At 35.2% G+C, this 17,800-nt stretch overlaps 2 long non-coding RNA genes across 4 annotated transcripts in view; one reads left to right on the top strand and one right to left on the bottom strand.

The window, feature by feature from the left end:
- Positions 1–17,800, bottom strand: part of LOC116183733 (uncharacterized) — a 186,131-nt gene that overhangs the window by 73,739 nt on the left and 94,592 nt on the right. For all 3 annotated transcript variants that reach the window (XR_013340159.1, XR_013340161.1, XR_004148416.2), the window contains exons 2-3: positions 12,415–12,509; positions 9,881–10,110 (exon numbers count right to left, since the gene is read on the bottom strand). This is a non-coding gene — a long non-coding RNA (uncharacterized LOC116183733). The remainder of the gene's footprint in view (positions 1–9,880; positions 10,111–12,414; positions 12,510–17,800) is intronic.
- LOC110475291 (uncharacterized) overlaps positions 1–17,800 on the top strand; it is an 89,547-nt gene that overhangs the window by 59,142 nt on the left and 12,605 nt on the right. The gene's annotated exons all lie outside the window — the stretch shown is intronic.

The raw sequence follows: 17,800 nt of genomic DNA, 5'->3' as shown, positions 1-17,800 counted from the left end.
TCTATTCTGAATATATATATATTAAAAAATCAGTACAGTATAGGTATACAGGTGAAATAGCTTTTATTGGATCCTTGACTTCACAGACCTTCAGTACGTTTCAGTGTAACCATTGACAGGCTTCATCTGCTTGTCAGTTAAATGTCCTAAAAGAATTTAGTAAATAATATGTGGTTACTAGAACAGCCTTGTAGGTTTCAAGGCAACTAAGCTCGAGAAGAACAGGAATCTGAGAGTTCTTTTTTCTTGTAGTATGTAAGTAACCACTATTTGAGTTTTAACTTTACCTTAGTTGTGCACAACTTGAGACTTACTTTGATTCTACACCAGAAGCAGGTGTGCGCACATACTCAGTTTTACACAAAGTATTACAATAGAATAGAGAAATTATAACAATTCCACATTTAATTAGATTTTTTGTTGTTATTAAAGAATTATATTGACTACATTTTCCTTAAATATCAGTGTATGATATTATAAAGTTAGAATTATAGAATCAGAATATCCTGGGTAAGAAAGGACCTACAAGGATCATTGATTCCAGTTTCTGGCCCTGCACAAGACCACCTCAGGAGTCATACCATGTGCCCGAGAGCATTTACCAAAAAATATAAATTTCTACCTCACTTAATGTGAAAGGTAATATAAGGACTCACATATTAAACACTTACCAAACATTAAATCAAACAAAAGAATATAAATGGAGTTGGGAAACATTGGCATACACACATATTAATGTTGAATAGAACATGCATCTGCTGGAACTGGATGAAATAATTAAAAGAAGCATTGATTTGTTTATACATAGGATGCAAGATCAATGAGTCTAGCATAAGCAAAGAAATTAAGACATTAATTGATATTTGGGGGGATGTCATATTATTTTAACTTTAACTTAACTATAAAATATTTCATATATGACAAATATTTTGGAATCTTTCATCTGAATCTTAATATTTCACCTGAGTGTTAATTTGTCACAGTGAGAAATTGCTCAGTGTACTAGGATTATTCTTAAGAAGAGGCACAAATATCACCAATTTAAAATTAATATCTATACAATGTCCAGAAAGAATCCCCCATGGTCACAAGATCCATGTGTCACTTCAGTAAAGAAGAAACTGCATTAATACATACTTTATTGCATTGAAATATCTGTGCCATTGGTCTGTAAGCATAGCGTACAGTAGTGGAGGTACAAAAAAAATTGTGCTCCCAGTATATTCTTCAATAATTAGTGCTTTCCAAGGCTATTCTGAGGTACCAGATTATGACTGTAATAAATTAGAATTTTCCTCCAGTACTACATAGAAGTGCTACAATAAACACATAAACACAAAGCATAAATATTTTACATTATCCTTTCTTTGGGGAGTGGATGGGGAAACACAGATGTGTTGCTGTACTTCTTACAGCTGTCATGTGGATACAAGGGAGAATTTTAAAGTATGAGAACATAATGAGATTCAAATTAAATTGGAGAGGATACAGGGGAATTTTACAATCTTCCTTCATTTGTCTAGATTTGATCCATTTCTTCACTGATCATAAACCAGATTTTCCATACACTGGACATTTTTATGACTAAGTCCTTTATTCCTAAGTTCATAACCTGAAACTAAGATCCAGTTGTCCTGTTGAGGGTTTTTTTTTCAGTACTTGGAAGGCTTTCTATGTGTTATAGTTAAAAAAAATAGGCAAAAATGTTAACAGAAACTACTGCTGGTGGAAATTTTGGCAGCAGATTTACAACATCATGTTTCTTGCTTTATTACATAACACCAAATATGTGAAGATCAAGCCTTTATTTTCCCACTTGTGATCAACTTATAGTTAACCTGACCCAAAGCCCCATTACTGAAAGTCACCCTAGGCAGTGTCTCATAAACTGTCTAATCATTTGACTTACCTACATTTCATTTCACCCATTCTTTTTCTATTATACTTCCTAAAACCTTCAAAAGTTTTAAGAATCAATCAATCACCACATATTTTTCTACAAATACTGTACAAAAAGAACTTCATACATCTGTCTTCACTATGTTGCCCACTATTTTCTTTTCTTTCTGATGGTGAGGTATTTTGCTCTTTCAATTTATTTTTACAATCTTTCTTATTGCACTTTATTGCTTGAAACTGTTTTTTGTGACTTATCTGGTCTGATTGGTCTATTATTCTTATTCTATCACCTTAAATTCAGATCTTTCCCATTCTTGTGTAATTTCTGTTTGTTTTCCAAGTCCCTAAAGTGATCTGTTAAAGCAACATAGACCTTTTGCTGCATTTTTTATCTATATTTCTCACTAGGAAATTTTGCTGTTATGCTTTTAATAAGGTGACACTTCAACTATACTGACTGACACTTCAACTATACTATTTCACCCTTAGAACATATTCCTAAGAGACCTTTTTTTCATTTTCAGTGATTTTATTGAGATTTTTGTTTGGGTTTGTTGTCACTTTCATGATGCCACTATATTTAAAATACTCAGAAATTCCACTCCTTCCTTTATAAATCAAACAACCAAAGAGAGAAAAAGTGACCTTTTAACTTTCATCTGTCTAGACATACCTAATTCTGGTTAAGTCTCATTATATTTCTATTACTCTTGTTATTTCAGCCTGTTTCTGATCATATATTTTATTCACAAAAAATGTCACTTATATAAGTCATTTTTAGAAGTTTTTTGCAGTTACTGTTTGTTCAGAATAGAATTTTCAAAGATATGTCGACACTGTTTACTTTTCCAATTGAAACTCGCTTTATTGCTGAATGCTTTTTTTTTTTTTTTTTACATTAAATATAATCTTTTCAACATAAAGGAAATCCTTCTCTTATTAATGTCCATAGCAATTTTACATTGGCCTCGGTGGCCCTGGACTGGGTATCTGCCATAAGGAGCAGGCAAGGATGAAGTAAAGATAATAACTGAGGCTGTAAAGTTTCTAAGTATTTTGTCTACTAGCAGCTCTGCTCAATCCTCATTGCTCTACTCTTCCTTTAAGTTTTAAATAGGTAGAACAGTAAGTTCACCAAATGTGCTAGAACACCTTCAGAATACACTGTATAACATGGTGTGTTCTTGAAGTCTATGTAAGCACAAACACATTTCCTATTTGAAGCCAGGCTGATAGACATACATGACAAAATTTCTGTCTCATTACTTTTTAATAACTGTGTAACTTAATTTTGTTCTAGAGTTTTACCCAACTATGCAAACACTTAAAAAAAAAAAAAAAAAAAAAAAAGGAGGTGCATTATTCTAGGCTATTCCCACTCCTACAGCAAGAATAGTAGAGGGAGAAGAGAGGAGCCAGAAATACTGCAATGATGGACAATTCAGGACATTGGACATCTGTTGATTGGATCTAGGATCATTATTTCTGCCATTTACTGAATGGATTGTTGGGGGTAGTTTTCCTTTGGAGATATTTTCAAAAATGAATAATGCAATTATAGAAATAGCTGTATGATGGCATGGCCCCACCTGTTATTTGTTCTCTATCCAATACTTAAAGCATCAGAGATTCACCATTCTACAGTTTAGTAAGACTTTATTCCTCACAGACTGTGCTCCAAAGTACAGACTATTTCATCTGAGCTCTGGAAACAAGTTTTGCATATTATCATTTAGCAATGCTTCTTCAATGCATCTGGCAATGTGAAAACTCAAAAATGTCCAAGGTGTCAATTAGACATTATTGAAACATATCAATTATCAGGGCTCCACCACCCTTGTCAATGTATTCACACATTAAGAAAATATGTCCTCCAAAATCATATCCTTATAATCTTAGAGGAGGAGATGCCACCTGAATTAGAAAACTATAAATAGTCGAAGTTCCTCATTAAATCTACATTAATTGCATGGTAATTCATATATCTGCATATCCATGAAACACCCAGATTAAGATACATATACTTAAACACTGCATACTTCAGTAACATTACTTTTTTAATTGGAGACTACCTGATAGTAAATACTGTGAGTTTATATAACAAAATAATAAGGAAAAAATAATTTAATTCCATAGTCCACTTTCTAGTCAAATTGTACCTAGCTTGACAGTTAAAGTGTACATCTAATGAAAACAAGCTATTTTGCTGTAGCTAAAGAAACAAAGAAGAATATGTGTGTTTTAAGATTAAAACCTCCGTGAAAAAAATCATATGTGCTTACTAAGTTTTTTCCTTAGTCACATTACTGTAAATTAAGCTCCAACGTGAATTTACAGCACACTAATGACACTACAGTGATTTCCCAAGAGGATATTAGAAATTCAAGTTAACAGTATAATAAAAACAAATTGAATTGAATCTTTTCTCTGGTAAAACACAATTTAGTAGAAGTTGTCTTAGCTAAGGGAAAAAACCACAGAGAAAAGAGAAAAAAATCTAGATTAATCTATTTACATAAATTATTTGAGCTTCTAAAATGTCAATTGAATAATGCGTGTTCATTAATAATGCATTTGATAATTAACTGGGAAAAAATTAACTTATATATTATTCACAAATATTATTCAAATATGTCTAAAACATATCCTGCACAAAAGATATGACTTCAAATCACCAGTGTGGTCTGCAGCACCACATTCATAGTTCTGTGAATACTTGCTGCTGCTGCTCCTTTAGTTTTTTAGGAGCTGACACTGGAGAGTCAGATGGGTTCTAATTAGTGAGGCTCCATTATAATATTAAATTCTGTTAAAAAACCTCAGGGTTTGGCCCTCCATCTTTTAATATTTTGCACTCAGAATGGTGCTATGTTTAATATATTTCAACAGTTCAATATATCTTTCATCTGGTAGCTCAAAGACTGTAATTTTTTTGCATAGCAACAATACCAAAGCAGAAGAAAGTCATTCAATAAATAATAACAGTGCTCACGTATTGCTAAAAACCCCTTGATTTCAAATTCTTTATATTTTTGATAGAGCACACTCATATAATAGAAATTTTGGACAAATATTTTCATGCTTATTATTCCCACCTCATTAAAGGGAGTGTAATTCACATTAATAAACAAGCTGGTATCTCTTTAATCATTACCTCACAGCAAAAGTAGCTAGAACTTATGCTGTGTCAAGTATATCTCTCCTAAGCATAGATTTTCCTGGCTTATGTTAGCTCTAGCTAATAAATGTCTCTGTTATAGACATGTATGTGCAGACCAATTTTCACTCTGCAGAGATTATTCTTCAAATTATTCTGACTTCAGAATCACAGGGAAACCTTTGAGATTGAAGTGCAAAGTGAGATTTTCCATAGATTGTTCCATACACACACATACTCGGGTAAATACAGTCTTTCACTGTTTTAAGTGAAACTAAACGTTCAAAATAGCTGAAGTCAGCCCCTCTTCTAGCTAAAAGTTATACATATTGGAAACATCTTATGTCAAACTTTGTCAAACATGAATCAATTATGTCATTTATATACATGTAGATATCCTCCAGAGAATGGTAAACTCTTTGCATATAGGGAAATAAAGACTCCATTCAAAAGGATTTTTTAACCTTGGTCCTAGAATGAGCTCTATGCATTCCAGTCTTCCCAAGAAGAAATAATGCTATTATATTCCTTGGGATTACTCACATTTACTCACTTATTTCTAGGCAGTATATTTTAGAAGCCAGGTAAATCATAAGCAGACCTTACTAACGTGTGAATAAGCTAGCACTAATGTTCAGCACAGATCTGACCTGCCTCTTTTGGACCCTTTGGAGGTTGGTGTCAGTGAACTAAATTCCTCTCCTTCTAAATGCCCATGCAGTGAATAATGTTTTAATTTTTCATCTCATTCTCATTTTACGAAACTGTCATGGTAAAGTGCAAAGGAAGAAAAATAACGAGAAAATTAAGCTGATGAAAATTAATTTTTGAATGCTTGCTTGATCAGAGAGAAGAAAAGATATAACCAGCATAATTAATAATCTTATCTTTAAAAACTTTTAATTAAAGTTATGTATGCTCTTCCTGAATATAGGTAATAAATATTAACGAGGCACACAATATTCAGTAACACTATAATACTATATATGGTTTAAACATAACAAATTCCTCAGGATATACATATTTACATCATGTCTGAATTTGTCCCCAGAAATGTAAGATGGTTTTGATGTTCCAAATATTTGTGCGAAGAAATACCTAATGAAGGAGTTTGAGAATCCAAAGATGACAACAAACATATTGTAGAAGACTCAAACTTTGATAGGAAATGTAGGGAGTTTTTTGCTTTGACTGATTGGATAGCTTCCACATGGATGAAACACATGTTAAATTATTTACAGATAATTACATCTCTGTGCTGTTGCTAATATATTAAGACACCATTGTCCCACAGGAGAAACTGTGACAGACATTGGCACATCAGCTAATGAATAGCTGTGGGGTAAGGGAAAAAAAGAGCTACCACTAGACCTTGGTATTAGGAGACAGAATGTCTGTAAGTAATCCACACTCAGAGAAAAATGACACTTTCTTTTTCCCCTTCCCTCCTACTAATTACAAATAGAGCAAATGTTCACCATTTGGTAGAACTTGCTTGAAGGTGATTTTTTCTGGAAATAGTCTCAAGGCCCCCTCCTCTCCCTTTTCATTATAGCTAACTATGACCTAAAATACAGCTTAATTACCTTCAATCAAAGACATTTTCAAATACAAAAGACTAGGCAGTGGTTTTGGAGAAAAGATGTATAACTACTGACATGAGGATACAGTTCTCATGCAATTTTTGGAGTTATGGAGGTTGTTGTTTCACATCACAGAGTGAAAAAAGATTAGAGAGACATACTGAAGACATACAGCCAGTATAAGGCCACAGAATTGAACACAAACTCTGCATTTTAAACAGATATTTGAACACTGAAACTAGCTATCAACCATGAAATTTCATTCTTTCTTTAAGTCAATTGAAAGAATAGTACCTGGAATATTTTTACTGAAAAACTACATGGAAATTATTGAAAAGTAAGATTTGCAAGATCTGGTTCCACAACAATTATTTTCTTAAGAAAAAAAAGAATCTTTTACCCTAGAATTATGGTATTGAATATATTCCAAAGGTACCCTTTAAAATAAGTGCCCACTTTCATAGGGTATACTGCAGTAAGGGAGAAAAGCACATCACTGATAATAAATAATCCTCATAAACTCTGTCTAAATCTACATAACTGTGCTAATCCCAAGGATCTATTTGGCTTCAACTTGCCATAAGTGATAGGAATCCATCCATAATTTGTCATTTATCTAACCTAATCATCACAAAAACAGTTCATAAAGATGTCATGTGTTCATCAGACAGATTAAACAGAGCCTCTACCAACAGTAAAGCAAATTAGATGTAAACACATCCTTGAAGTATATGCTTATGTTCTTTCCTGGATAGAACTTGAAGACTTAACATGTTTAAATTTCTGATTTAGGAATTTAACTAATATTTTCTAAAAAAATCCCAAAATATACCAAAATGCAAATGTGCAATGAGGCCTATAATTCCCCCCTGGGATTTAAAGTAAACTGGTCAAGCAGCATCCCTCTATTCCTTTAAATATATGCCTCTAGCAAAGCACATTTTTGTGGTATTGATCTATACTAATGAGAAAGGTGTCACAACTCTGAGTACGGGTTCATGAGTTTGGACTACAGTGTATGATATTATAAAGTTAGAATTATAGAATCAGACTATCTTGGGTAAGAAAGGACCTACAAGGATCATTGATTCCAGCTTCTGGCCCTGCAGAAGAACACCTCAAGAGTCATACCATGTGCCTGAGAGCATTTTCCAAATGCTTCTTGAACTCTGTCAGGCTTAATGACACCACTGCTCTAGTGCCCAATCAGCCTCTGGGGGAATATCCTTTTCCTAATGCCAAACCTAAGCCTCATTTCACACAACTTCAGACCAGCCATCTCTCAGGTTCTGTCACTGGTAACTGTAGGGAAGTATTTGGTGTCTGCCCCTGCACTTCCTCTCCTGAAGAATCTGTACACCACTATGAGCTCTATCCTTAGCCCCCTCTTCTCCAGGCTGAACAAATCACGTGCTCTCAGCTGGTCCTTTTATGCTTCCTCTCTAGACCCTTCACCACTTTCATTGCCCACCTTTGAATGCTCTCTAACAGCTTTATATCTTTCCTTTTTTGGAGCACCCAAAACACACAGTGAGGCCGCCCCAGGGCAGAGCAGAGCGGTACCATCGCCTCCCTTGCCTGGCTGGTGATGCTGTGCCTGGTGCCCTCCAGGACAGGGTTGGCCCTCCTGGCTGCCAGGACACTTCTGACCCAGATTCAGTCAACCAGGATCCCCAGGTCCCTTTCCATTGCGCTGCTCTACAGCATCTCATTCCCCAGTCTGTTCGTACATCCAGGATTATTACCCTGTCCCAGGTGCAGAACCCAACATTTTCCCTTGCTGATGGTTGGTGATTGCCCAGACCTCTGGCTTGTCCCGGTCTCTCTGCAGGGCCTCCCTGCTTTCGAGGGAGTCAGCAGCTTCTTCCAATGTAATAGCATAGGCAAATTTGGTTAATATCCCCTCTAGTCCTGCATCCAAGTAATTAATGAAGCTGTTAGAGAGCACTGGCCCCAAGATGGAGCCCTCCAAAACCCCACTAGTGGCAGGTTATCAAGAGATGATCCATGTTCAGCAAAGCTAACCTTCTGCCTTGTCTTCTGACATTTGGGAATTGCCTGCTCCTGTACCCTTAGGAGGCAGTGCTTAAAACACTGACAGGCCCCAGAACCTTCAAAAGCATTTTTCCAGGGGATCTTACTAATTTCCTGAGCAGCTTGAAGTCGTGTGAACCTTGTGAACCAAGTTTGAAGTATTGCTGCCACTCTTCCTCCTGTCACAAGAGATTTTAAATTCAACTGCTTCATGGACACTGTGACCAAGAGCACTGCCACTCGCTTTGCTCATGACATCTTTGCTGTTAACAAGCATCAGATCAAGGAGGGCACCTTCACTAGTCATCTCTCTTAGTACATGTATCATGAAGTTACCATCCAGGTGTTCTAGCAATCTTCTGAGCCTGTTTGTACCAGCTGTGTGGTATTCCCACCTTACACCTAGAAAAAGTCCCCAGTAAGAATAGGGGCAGGTGATTTAGAGGTACCCTTTGTTCCTTGAAGGAGGACACCTTCATCAGTGTCATCATCCTGGCAGGGTTGCCTGTAGTAAACTCTCATGATGGTATCCACTGTACCTGTTTGTCCCATAATCTGTATGAAGAGACTCTCAACCATGCCATTACCAACTGCAAGGTGTTAATACAACTTGGTTGTATTGGTGAAATCCAGGGAATTAGTAAAAGAAGGAAAATATTGCAGCAGAAAGCCATGCAACTTTTCATATTTCAAATGTTGGACATAAGACATTTCTTACCATAGAAAATCTGGAGACTAGAGATTTTTACCACCCATTCAAAGTCAGACCATATCTTCTTACATTTTTTGCTGTACATGACATGCTGCTTTGAACTGAGTTTTATCATACTGTTCTTTGTCTGGTACATGTCATGATAAAATGTGACATGACTGTCAGTTTCGTTAAGTCAACAGGAATGAAGAAATATTCACACTGTTTGAATCTTTTTCTGACATGGTAAATACTGGCATATCCACCTTTGAGTAACACAAAAGAAATATTCATGCTTCATGGGGCACACAAAAAAACATTTGGAAAAAAGCCCTTTAATAAAACTTAACACCAAGTCCTTAAAAACTTAACATTTTTGTCCTTTGTCCAAACTGGAATGAATTATAAGCATAATTTTTTCCCCAGCTAGAAATTGTGATGCATGTTAATGGCTAATGACTTCAGTTGAACATAAAGTAGAAAGAACATATTTGTTCTGAAGAAAAAAACTCTTACCTGTAAATATTTTTGCAAAAGAAGCAGCAACAAATGGAATATTTTCTCATTAAAGAGTCAGATTCATTGCAAGAACGAGTTTGCCCACTAGCTAAAAAGTAATTTCCTAATAGTTTTTACCACAGGATTCTCAAAATTGTCTACAAAATGAATGATCCTCTACTTTAGTAAAACCTCCCAAACAGTATCTTCTACTCTTCCAAACAGACGGTTTCAATGCTTTGTCTGTGCTGTCAAAAAAAAAAAAAAAAAAAAAAAGAAAGAAAAAGGTGAGATTATAATGTAATACTGTAATTCATGCATTAGCCAGCTTACTGAAAGTCCTCAGGGAAGCCAGGTGCTGCAGTTTTAAATGAGATAAACCAGCAGTGAGAAGAAGTGTTGACACCATCTATATCACAGAGAAGACTACAGACGTGTGACCTTCACCGCAATTTCACATGAGCTGACGGTGACCAGTTTCCTTGGCACATCTCCACCATTTACGGCCTTCTGGCCAAAGGGACCCCACATTGGTCAGACTGAGACAGGACAGAGCTGAAGTGGGGCAGTCTGTGCCCTGGCAGAACCGATCTAAGGCTCACAAGAGCGGGAGAAGTCAAACTGCAGTTGGTACTAATATGAAGAGAGCTGTGCCCAGGCCTTACTTTCCTTACCCCTCTTCTGAGCCTCTCATTAACTCCCTGAAATACAGCTGCTCCCACTGGTTGAAGGTAGTACAGTCCAGGCTTTATTTCACTTTTATGAGTGAGAGAGAAAGACACTTTGATAGTTTTGTTCCTGCAGTTTTTTGCAGACTTTTAGATATCTCAAGCAATGTTTTAAATAGGAATATTTCTGAGACACTGGAAACATATCCTGTCTGAAAGTCAATTTTTGGTTTTGAAGAATCTTTCTCCAAAAGTTAGGAGTCAGGGCAGCTGGTTTTATAGCATTTATAGCCTCATGTATGTTCCATTTTCACTGTTCTGAAAGCATGACATAGTATGTACATGCTCTATATCTTTTCTTCTAACGTGTCAGCCTTCTAAAATGGATAAAGTACAAAATCACCCTGGAAATTTCATTACCACAAATACAGAGCAATAGTCAAATGTACCCAGATTTAATAAATGTGAAAAACAGAAGAGGATAGACATGCAGGAACATAATCAGGACTATTTTTGAGTGGGTATTAAAGTCTAGACTGAGATTTACTTGTCAGTGTCACTGATAAAAAGGATAATTATTGACTCCTGAATTTCAAAGATAAAGGATGTTGTAGAATTTTGTTAGTTTTCTTGGAATAAGGTACAATAATATATTGTACTGAAGTTTTTGCTGCTGTGAAATTCTTTCCAGCTATTTCCCTGCATAAAAATATCTAAAATCTACAAACAAAATTCATAGCGTGCAATTTGCCATAGTGTGTCTGGAAGTAATCTTTCTTGTGCTTTTGCATTGATTTATCATAAAAATTCTTCTCGACATGCTCATCCACAATATTTGATTATTCTTCCTCTCTGTCAAAGCGACGGTGCATAATCAGGTACAAAATTTACTCCTAACTTTTAAATTTTGGTAGCACAGATACTGCAGGCATGTTCTCTGTGGAAGGATGTCAGGGTCTGCCCTGTGTCATTCACAGTCACCTTCAAATGGGGGCAGTGAGCAGGTGTCTGAGTGGGAGTTTACCCCCCACCCAAAGCCAACCCACCACATTTAGCAACAAGTAATTTCATTGGTGTTGTTTAAAATACAAACACAAAAGTGAGGATTGAAAGCAATGAGAGCAAAGGGGATTCAAATGAACCTCCTACTCAAAGCAAAGTATTTTTGATCACAAAATTTAGATAATATATTTGTATACTTAAAATAAAATTACATGAAAAACAAACTAGTATTTTTCTTCCTTTCTAGAATGATGAAATAGTTCCCTTAAAGATAAAACAAAATTTCAAACAATTGGCTTTGTTTCTCTGACTAAATTACAGAGTCAGAATGCAAATTCATATTTGAATCAACTAATCTCTTAAAATAAGAAACAATAATTAATTATTTTAAAATAGAAAAGTAATTTTTCTCTTCCCCCACAAAAAAAATGGCTTGTGGGTTAAGAAAAGCATACTCAATAATTTTGTAATTCTTTGAGTAACTATTATGTTATTTATATCTAATTTTTCAAGTTTCAATTAAGCGACATTTAGAAAATATTTTTCTCTTTCTCTCAAATTTCTTTGCTTTTCAACACATTGAATCAGTTATCAAATCACCATCTCAATTCACGTAGAACCATGTTTCCAGAAGTATAACTATAAAGCAATTAGAAAGCCCTGTAGTTTTTATTATTCTGCAATGCTACTTCTAATTTTAGTTCTTAGAAACAACTATACAATTAGCAGTACCTGTTTCTGCATTTAGAAAGAAGGAGCATCAAGCTCATCTAATCTATAAATTTTCTGAGCTGTGTATGGTCAGATAAGGTCAGTTGCAGTTTTCATGAGGGCCAGGTGGATGTGGCATGGAACCAGCCAAATGCACGTTACTGGACGAACCTGATCTGCTCCCCACTTCTCCCAGGCTGGCTGTATCTGATCCTTCCACTGGTTGGTTTGGTTTATTTTCCTCCAGTCTCTGCAGCACCAGGCCACTACAAAGTAAACACAATGGCCAATAAAACTGGACAGCTGTGGGCAGTGTACAAGGATCATTGCATTGAATAAAGAACAAGGTCTTGGGTTTGGCACCTGTTTGGTCGACAGGTAACACTGACATGGGTATAACTCAAATATTTTATGAGAAATTTCATCCTTGGCAAGTGATTCCAGTTCCACCAGTTTTTTATGTCATTAAAATATACACCTGTGTAAAAAAATCACAAATTAAACTTTTCTAATGCCAATGTTTTGTGGAAAACTATGATCCAGTTCTAGTTCTGCCAGTATAATGACACATTTAAAAATGTGGTTTTTCCTTATAATCTGTAATCCTTAAACATAAACTCTACTACAGATCTTTCCTTATTGTCTTATACTCCAATAGCACGTTATTTCCCTTGAAAAATAAAAGAAGTCCCACACAGAAATCTTGATTGTTTTTTAAAAAATCCCCACAAATTTTTATTATAAAAATTTCTAGAAAATATTAAGTACCAGAGATGAAAAGAAACGAAGATGACAGACAAGAGTCGCTACTCACTGTTTATGCAATGAAAATGCTTTGTTTCCACTCCACAAGCTCAAGATAATTTCCCTACAAATAATATAGTAAATCTTCCATTTTTCTTTCATTATAATCAATAGAAACTATAATCACTTCAAGTAGATGATAAGTGACTCTGTCAAATCACAGTTGTTTTGATCAGTTGTTATTTTAGGAGATTTCTTGATCCCAACCATTTTTTTTTTGCAGGTAATAATCTTTTTTAATTTGCACATCACTGCTTTCATACTTGATGGCTTCTCAGTTAATGCTCACTAAAACAGATAAATCAATTCTGCCATGTCGCTCCAACGGTGGCAGTTTTTCCTTGTCCTACAGATATGAGCATTTTGTCTCAATTCTATACATTAATTGACCATGGAAGCACTTTCACAGCCCAAACCTAATTTGTACAGCTCAGATAGGTTCAGCTGCTGGGACAGAAACACAAATGTGAGCAGAGTATTTAAACAGAGCACCCCACAATGTCTGAGATGTCATTTCTTCAATATTAATCAAGAAAAATAACTCTAAGTTGGATTCAAACATAAGTGGGGAACTTCAAGGAGACATTTGAAACCAAAAAGAAGACAGTTTCAAAAGAAACATGAAGTATGAAAATTTGTGGGAAAAGATCTTGGAGCACAAACTGGAGGAGTGATGCAGCACTCTCAAAGCCGCCCTGCAGAGCCAGGCTGAGCAGTCTCCCAGCAGCAGGGAGGTGATGTAACAGGGGCAGCATGCCAGGCAGGTGTGCCTGTGGAGGGGCCTTTGGTAGGGAACAGAGAGCAGGAGCAGGAGCACTCACCCCTCCCAGCCAGCCAGGGAAGAAGGCATGTGCTCGATAGGGTGGGGATGCTGCTTGCCCATTCTGCCAATGATGGAGCGAAGCAGGGGGTGCTTAGAACATTTTGGTGTTAGTTTTCAAGGTTGCTTAGAAATCTGCAGTGTTTTTTAATAGCTTGCAAGTATCTTGTATCTTCATTCATCTGCTGTGTTGCTGATACAGAGCCTGAATATGTAGTTCACTGGTTGCTGGTTAATTGCTTGTCAGTGATGAATCAATAAACTGCTTTGATCATGACTGCATGAACTGAGCAATGTTTTCCTGCAACAGCTGGTATCTTCCTGTCTGTTCTGAGTAAACAAGGAAGTGTGGAAGGTAACTCTTATTAGGCAGAATACTGATATTTAAAATTGGAGGCAGCCTTCCATTCATTATGAAGATCTCATGAATTATCCTTTTAAAAGAATACTGAAATACTACAAAGTGTCTCTTTAACAGACTTACTAAAGCACAGAAATATAAGGAACTAATTAGATTTGTAATTTTATCACCAATTGTAAAATATATTAATCCCATGAACTTCTATTCTGTGAATGAACCTCAAAACCAATAATTTACAATAAATCTACATAATCAGTGTGATATATTGCAAGTCAAGAGTGTTTGTGCCTTGAGATTTTTTTGACCAATCAGTGTTCAAACCCACAGTTCCACATTCACAGTCTATTACGGGAACTTCATCAGTCTTCCTTCTGAGTGATGAAATGACCAGTTACTACTGCCCTCCTAACACAAGCAGCCATGGATGATGTGGACTGTGCATAAACATGCTGGGTGTAGTTCAAAATCTTACTGTGCATAAAAATTTTTTTTTCTTTTTTAATTTGACAGGTTAAAAACAATTAATGTTTTAGCTAGACTAGAAACTTCTTTATCATTTTCCAATATAAAATGTTTTCTTAGTTTCAATATTAAATGTAAATAAATAATAAGCTCAAAAAGCCTGACATGGAAAGCATTATCTCATTTTTTCTTAGTTGAGGATGTACTCTAAATCATATATGTTATGTTTGAGACCTGAATTAAAATCAATTCTCTGTCTAATTTAGAGACTATGATTCTGCCAGAGGGATTTTACTGAGATATTCCCCATAAAAAGTAGTTCAATGTAATTGTTTAAACATTCACTGGACAAGAGAGAAAATTATGATTCAGACACAGCACTATGGGTATTAGCAAGCTCACCTCAGGGATGGGACCTGAAGTTGGACCACATCTTGGTCATGATTCTTCATTATTTATACCCAGATCACTAGATAACTATATCATTCATGGATATCACCCACAATAATGTACTGAAAATATAGCTGCAAAATATTGCCTCTATACAGTTTAAAGAGCCTCCATTGTGATGTTTTAATACAACATTTGTCTACCTCTATAGGTTCCCCATGAATAACTGACACGTCATTTGAAAGTATTGATTCAATAATATTATACTATGTAGATATTATATTTATTTTATAAACATACATTTTAGATAGTTCTTTGCAAATCGCAATGATAGGCAAGTCCTCATGCTTCGGTCTGTCACAATATTTAAAATTTTAACAGAATTTAAAACTAATTCAAGAAGCTTAATTGCAAAGGCAATGGGTTCAGGACTATCATTTCAGTCCCTCAGCTCTGCTGTGTTATTATATTGTTCCTGTACAAAAAAGTAAAATTAATGAAAGCTCTTAAGTTCATGGGATATTGACCTCCCTTTATAAATCTACCATGAGCAGAAAAGATTAATAAAATGAAGACATTGAAATGCCTAAGAAAATTCTCCTCTATGCATCCTCAGTTACACACTTGTTTAGCCAAATCTGCCACCATGTAAAGTCAGCAGATTCCAAGTGTACTATAGGAATTACTCATAATATGAAAAAATTTTGCCTAGCTGTACATTTTTGGGAGACTAGCATACAGAGCATGAGGGAAAATGAACCAACATATGAGAGGTCTAAAATGTGAAATGAAAAAATTATGCTGGTCCAGTCATATATGCAGTAAAATGAGATTTTTGAGTGTGACCAACTCCAAAACTATCCCACAAAATATTATAAAGTATTGAAGAACAATAAAGAATCAACTATTCAAGGTCACAAAGGACATTCCCTCTGCCTAATATTTCCTAATGGCCAGATATTGCACTGATCAATCCTGGAATAAGACATTAATTAACATACCTTAAGACACACAAACAACAAAAAAATGATTTCTTAAATTATGAGCATGTGGAAATTGAAGGATGAAATAGAAAATTATTCAGATTCATGGTAGATATAATTCTACACTAAAGGCCATGTCAAGGTCAAAAGCCTCCTTAAACAGTACTGAAATTATACCTTTACAGGTGGGAATGGAGGGACTCTATCCTGATGAAGTAATTCCAGGATTTGGAGCTTGTGGTGAGCAACTAAGTCTGACATTAAACTGTGAGATCACAACTGAGATATTAACACAGGTTACCAGTAAATGAATAAGAAACTAGTTAGTAGCCAAATAGATGAGACTTTACTCCTTCATATGAAGCAGGTGAGATAGATACTGGACTATTGTATTCTGTCATTATTTTAAAAATATTGAAAAATAAGGAAATATTCAGAGAAAATTGAACAGTGTATGTGAGGACTTCACAGACTTTACATCAAAATACAGTTTGTTCTCTCATCATACAAAACGTTTCTTAGTGTAATAAATAGACACAAAAATGTTTCATCTCAGAAAGACAAGATCAGATCAATTCAAGTTAGAAGCGAGCAATGGTATTTCAATGGTAAACAGAGTTCACCAATATTATAATTAAAAACAGAAGATTTTCCATTTGTCAGGAGTTAAAACAACTGGTTTGTATCCTAAATTTCATAAATGAAAATCTTGATCTTTTATTTTAAAAATATTTTCTACTTTGTTTTCCTTTTTCCTTATTTCACTGTTCAATATTTTCTAAACATTCATGTCAATTAATGACCATTATCAAAACCGAACTGTTTAATTTATTAGAAACTAAATAGATATATTAATTTTCTAAGATACTGGTCCATTTCCTATGCAAATCTCTACCTATCACTTACATAACTTTATACAAATGTGTTTTTTATACCTGGGCTTAATGTTGGAGAAATTAATGTGAATATATGTCTTGACTTCAGCCATGATACAGATATTTTTGTGTGGAATAGATAGGCCATAAATTTTTGCAAATATAAAATACAAGCGATCTCTATATCCAACACTCAACAGGCTTCATTTCATAATACTCTCAAATGCTCATGAAACTTGGGGACTCCACATCCCATGGTATCATAAATAACTTCTACTTCCTGCCTTCAAAATAATAACATGTTGTAAGTTTAAGATCTTGACCACTTGATAACCATATCCCCAACCTCATCATTTTGTATTTCTGCACGCATTTACTCAGATATAAGGAAGCTACATTTTGAAATTTGTTTATCCATGCTAGAGACCTTAGGATTGACTTATGAAGGAGGTTTTTTAGCTTTATTAATTGCTCTTTGGAAGAAGCAGGGACATAAAATAGAGAGTGATTGCTGTTATAACAGGAAGAGATGATCTGTTCTTAGTCACAAAAGTTGGCAGGATAACAGAGAAAACTCCTGAAGAAAAATCAATCTAGCAAGACTTCTCTACATTTGCTCACCACAGCACTTACGCCAAAAGCCAAATTTAAATACACTTATAAAAGGTGCATTAATTAAATTTTTTTAATCAAGTTTGTAAGTATAAGTTGAAGAAGCTAAGCAGGAAGGAACTTAATAGGATGGTGCCATTACACAGTCATCATGCCTCCTCAGCAAAAGGATTGAATGATTTCTTTTGTTGGGGCCAAACTTATGGTAAAAGTACTTTCTTTAGTAACTGTCCACTGGTGGATATTCATG

The sequence above is a fragment of the Lonchura striata genome, chromosome 6, assembly GCF_046129695.1.
Source record: "Lonchura striata isolate bLonStr1 chromosome 6, bLonStr1.mat, whole genome shotgun sequence".
NCBI lineage: Eukaryota > Metazoa > Chordata > Aves > Passeriformes > Estrildidae > Lonchura > Lonchura striata.
This window is presented reverse-complemented; position numbering and strand designations above follow the sequence as displayed.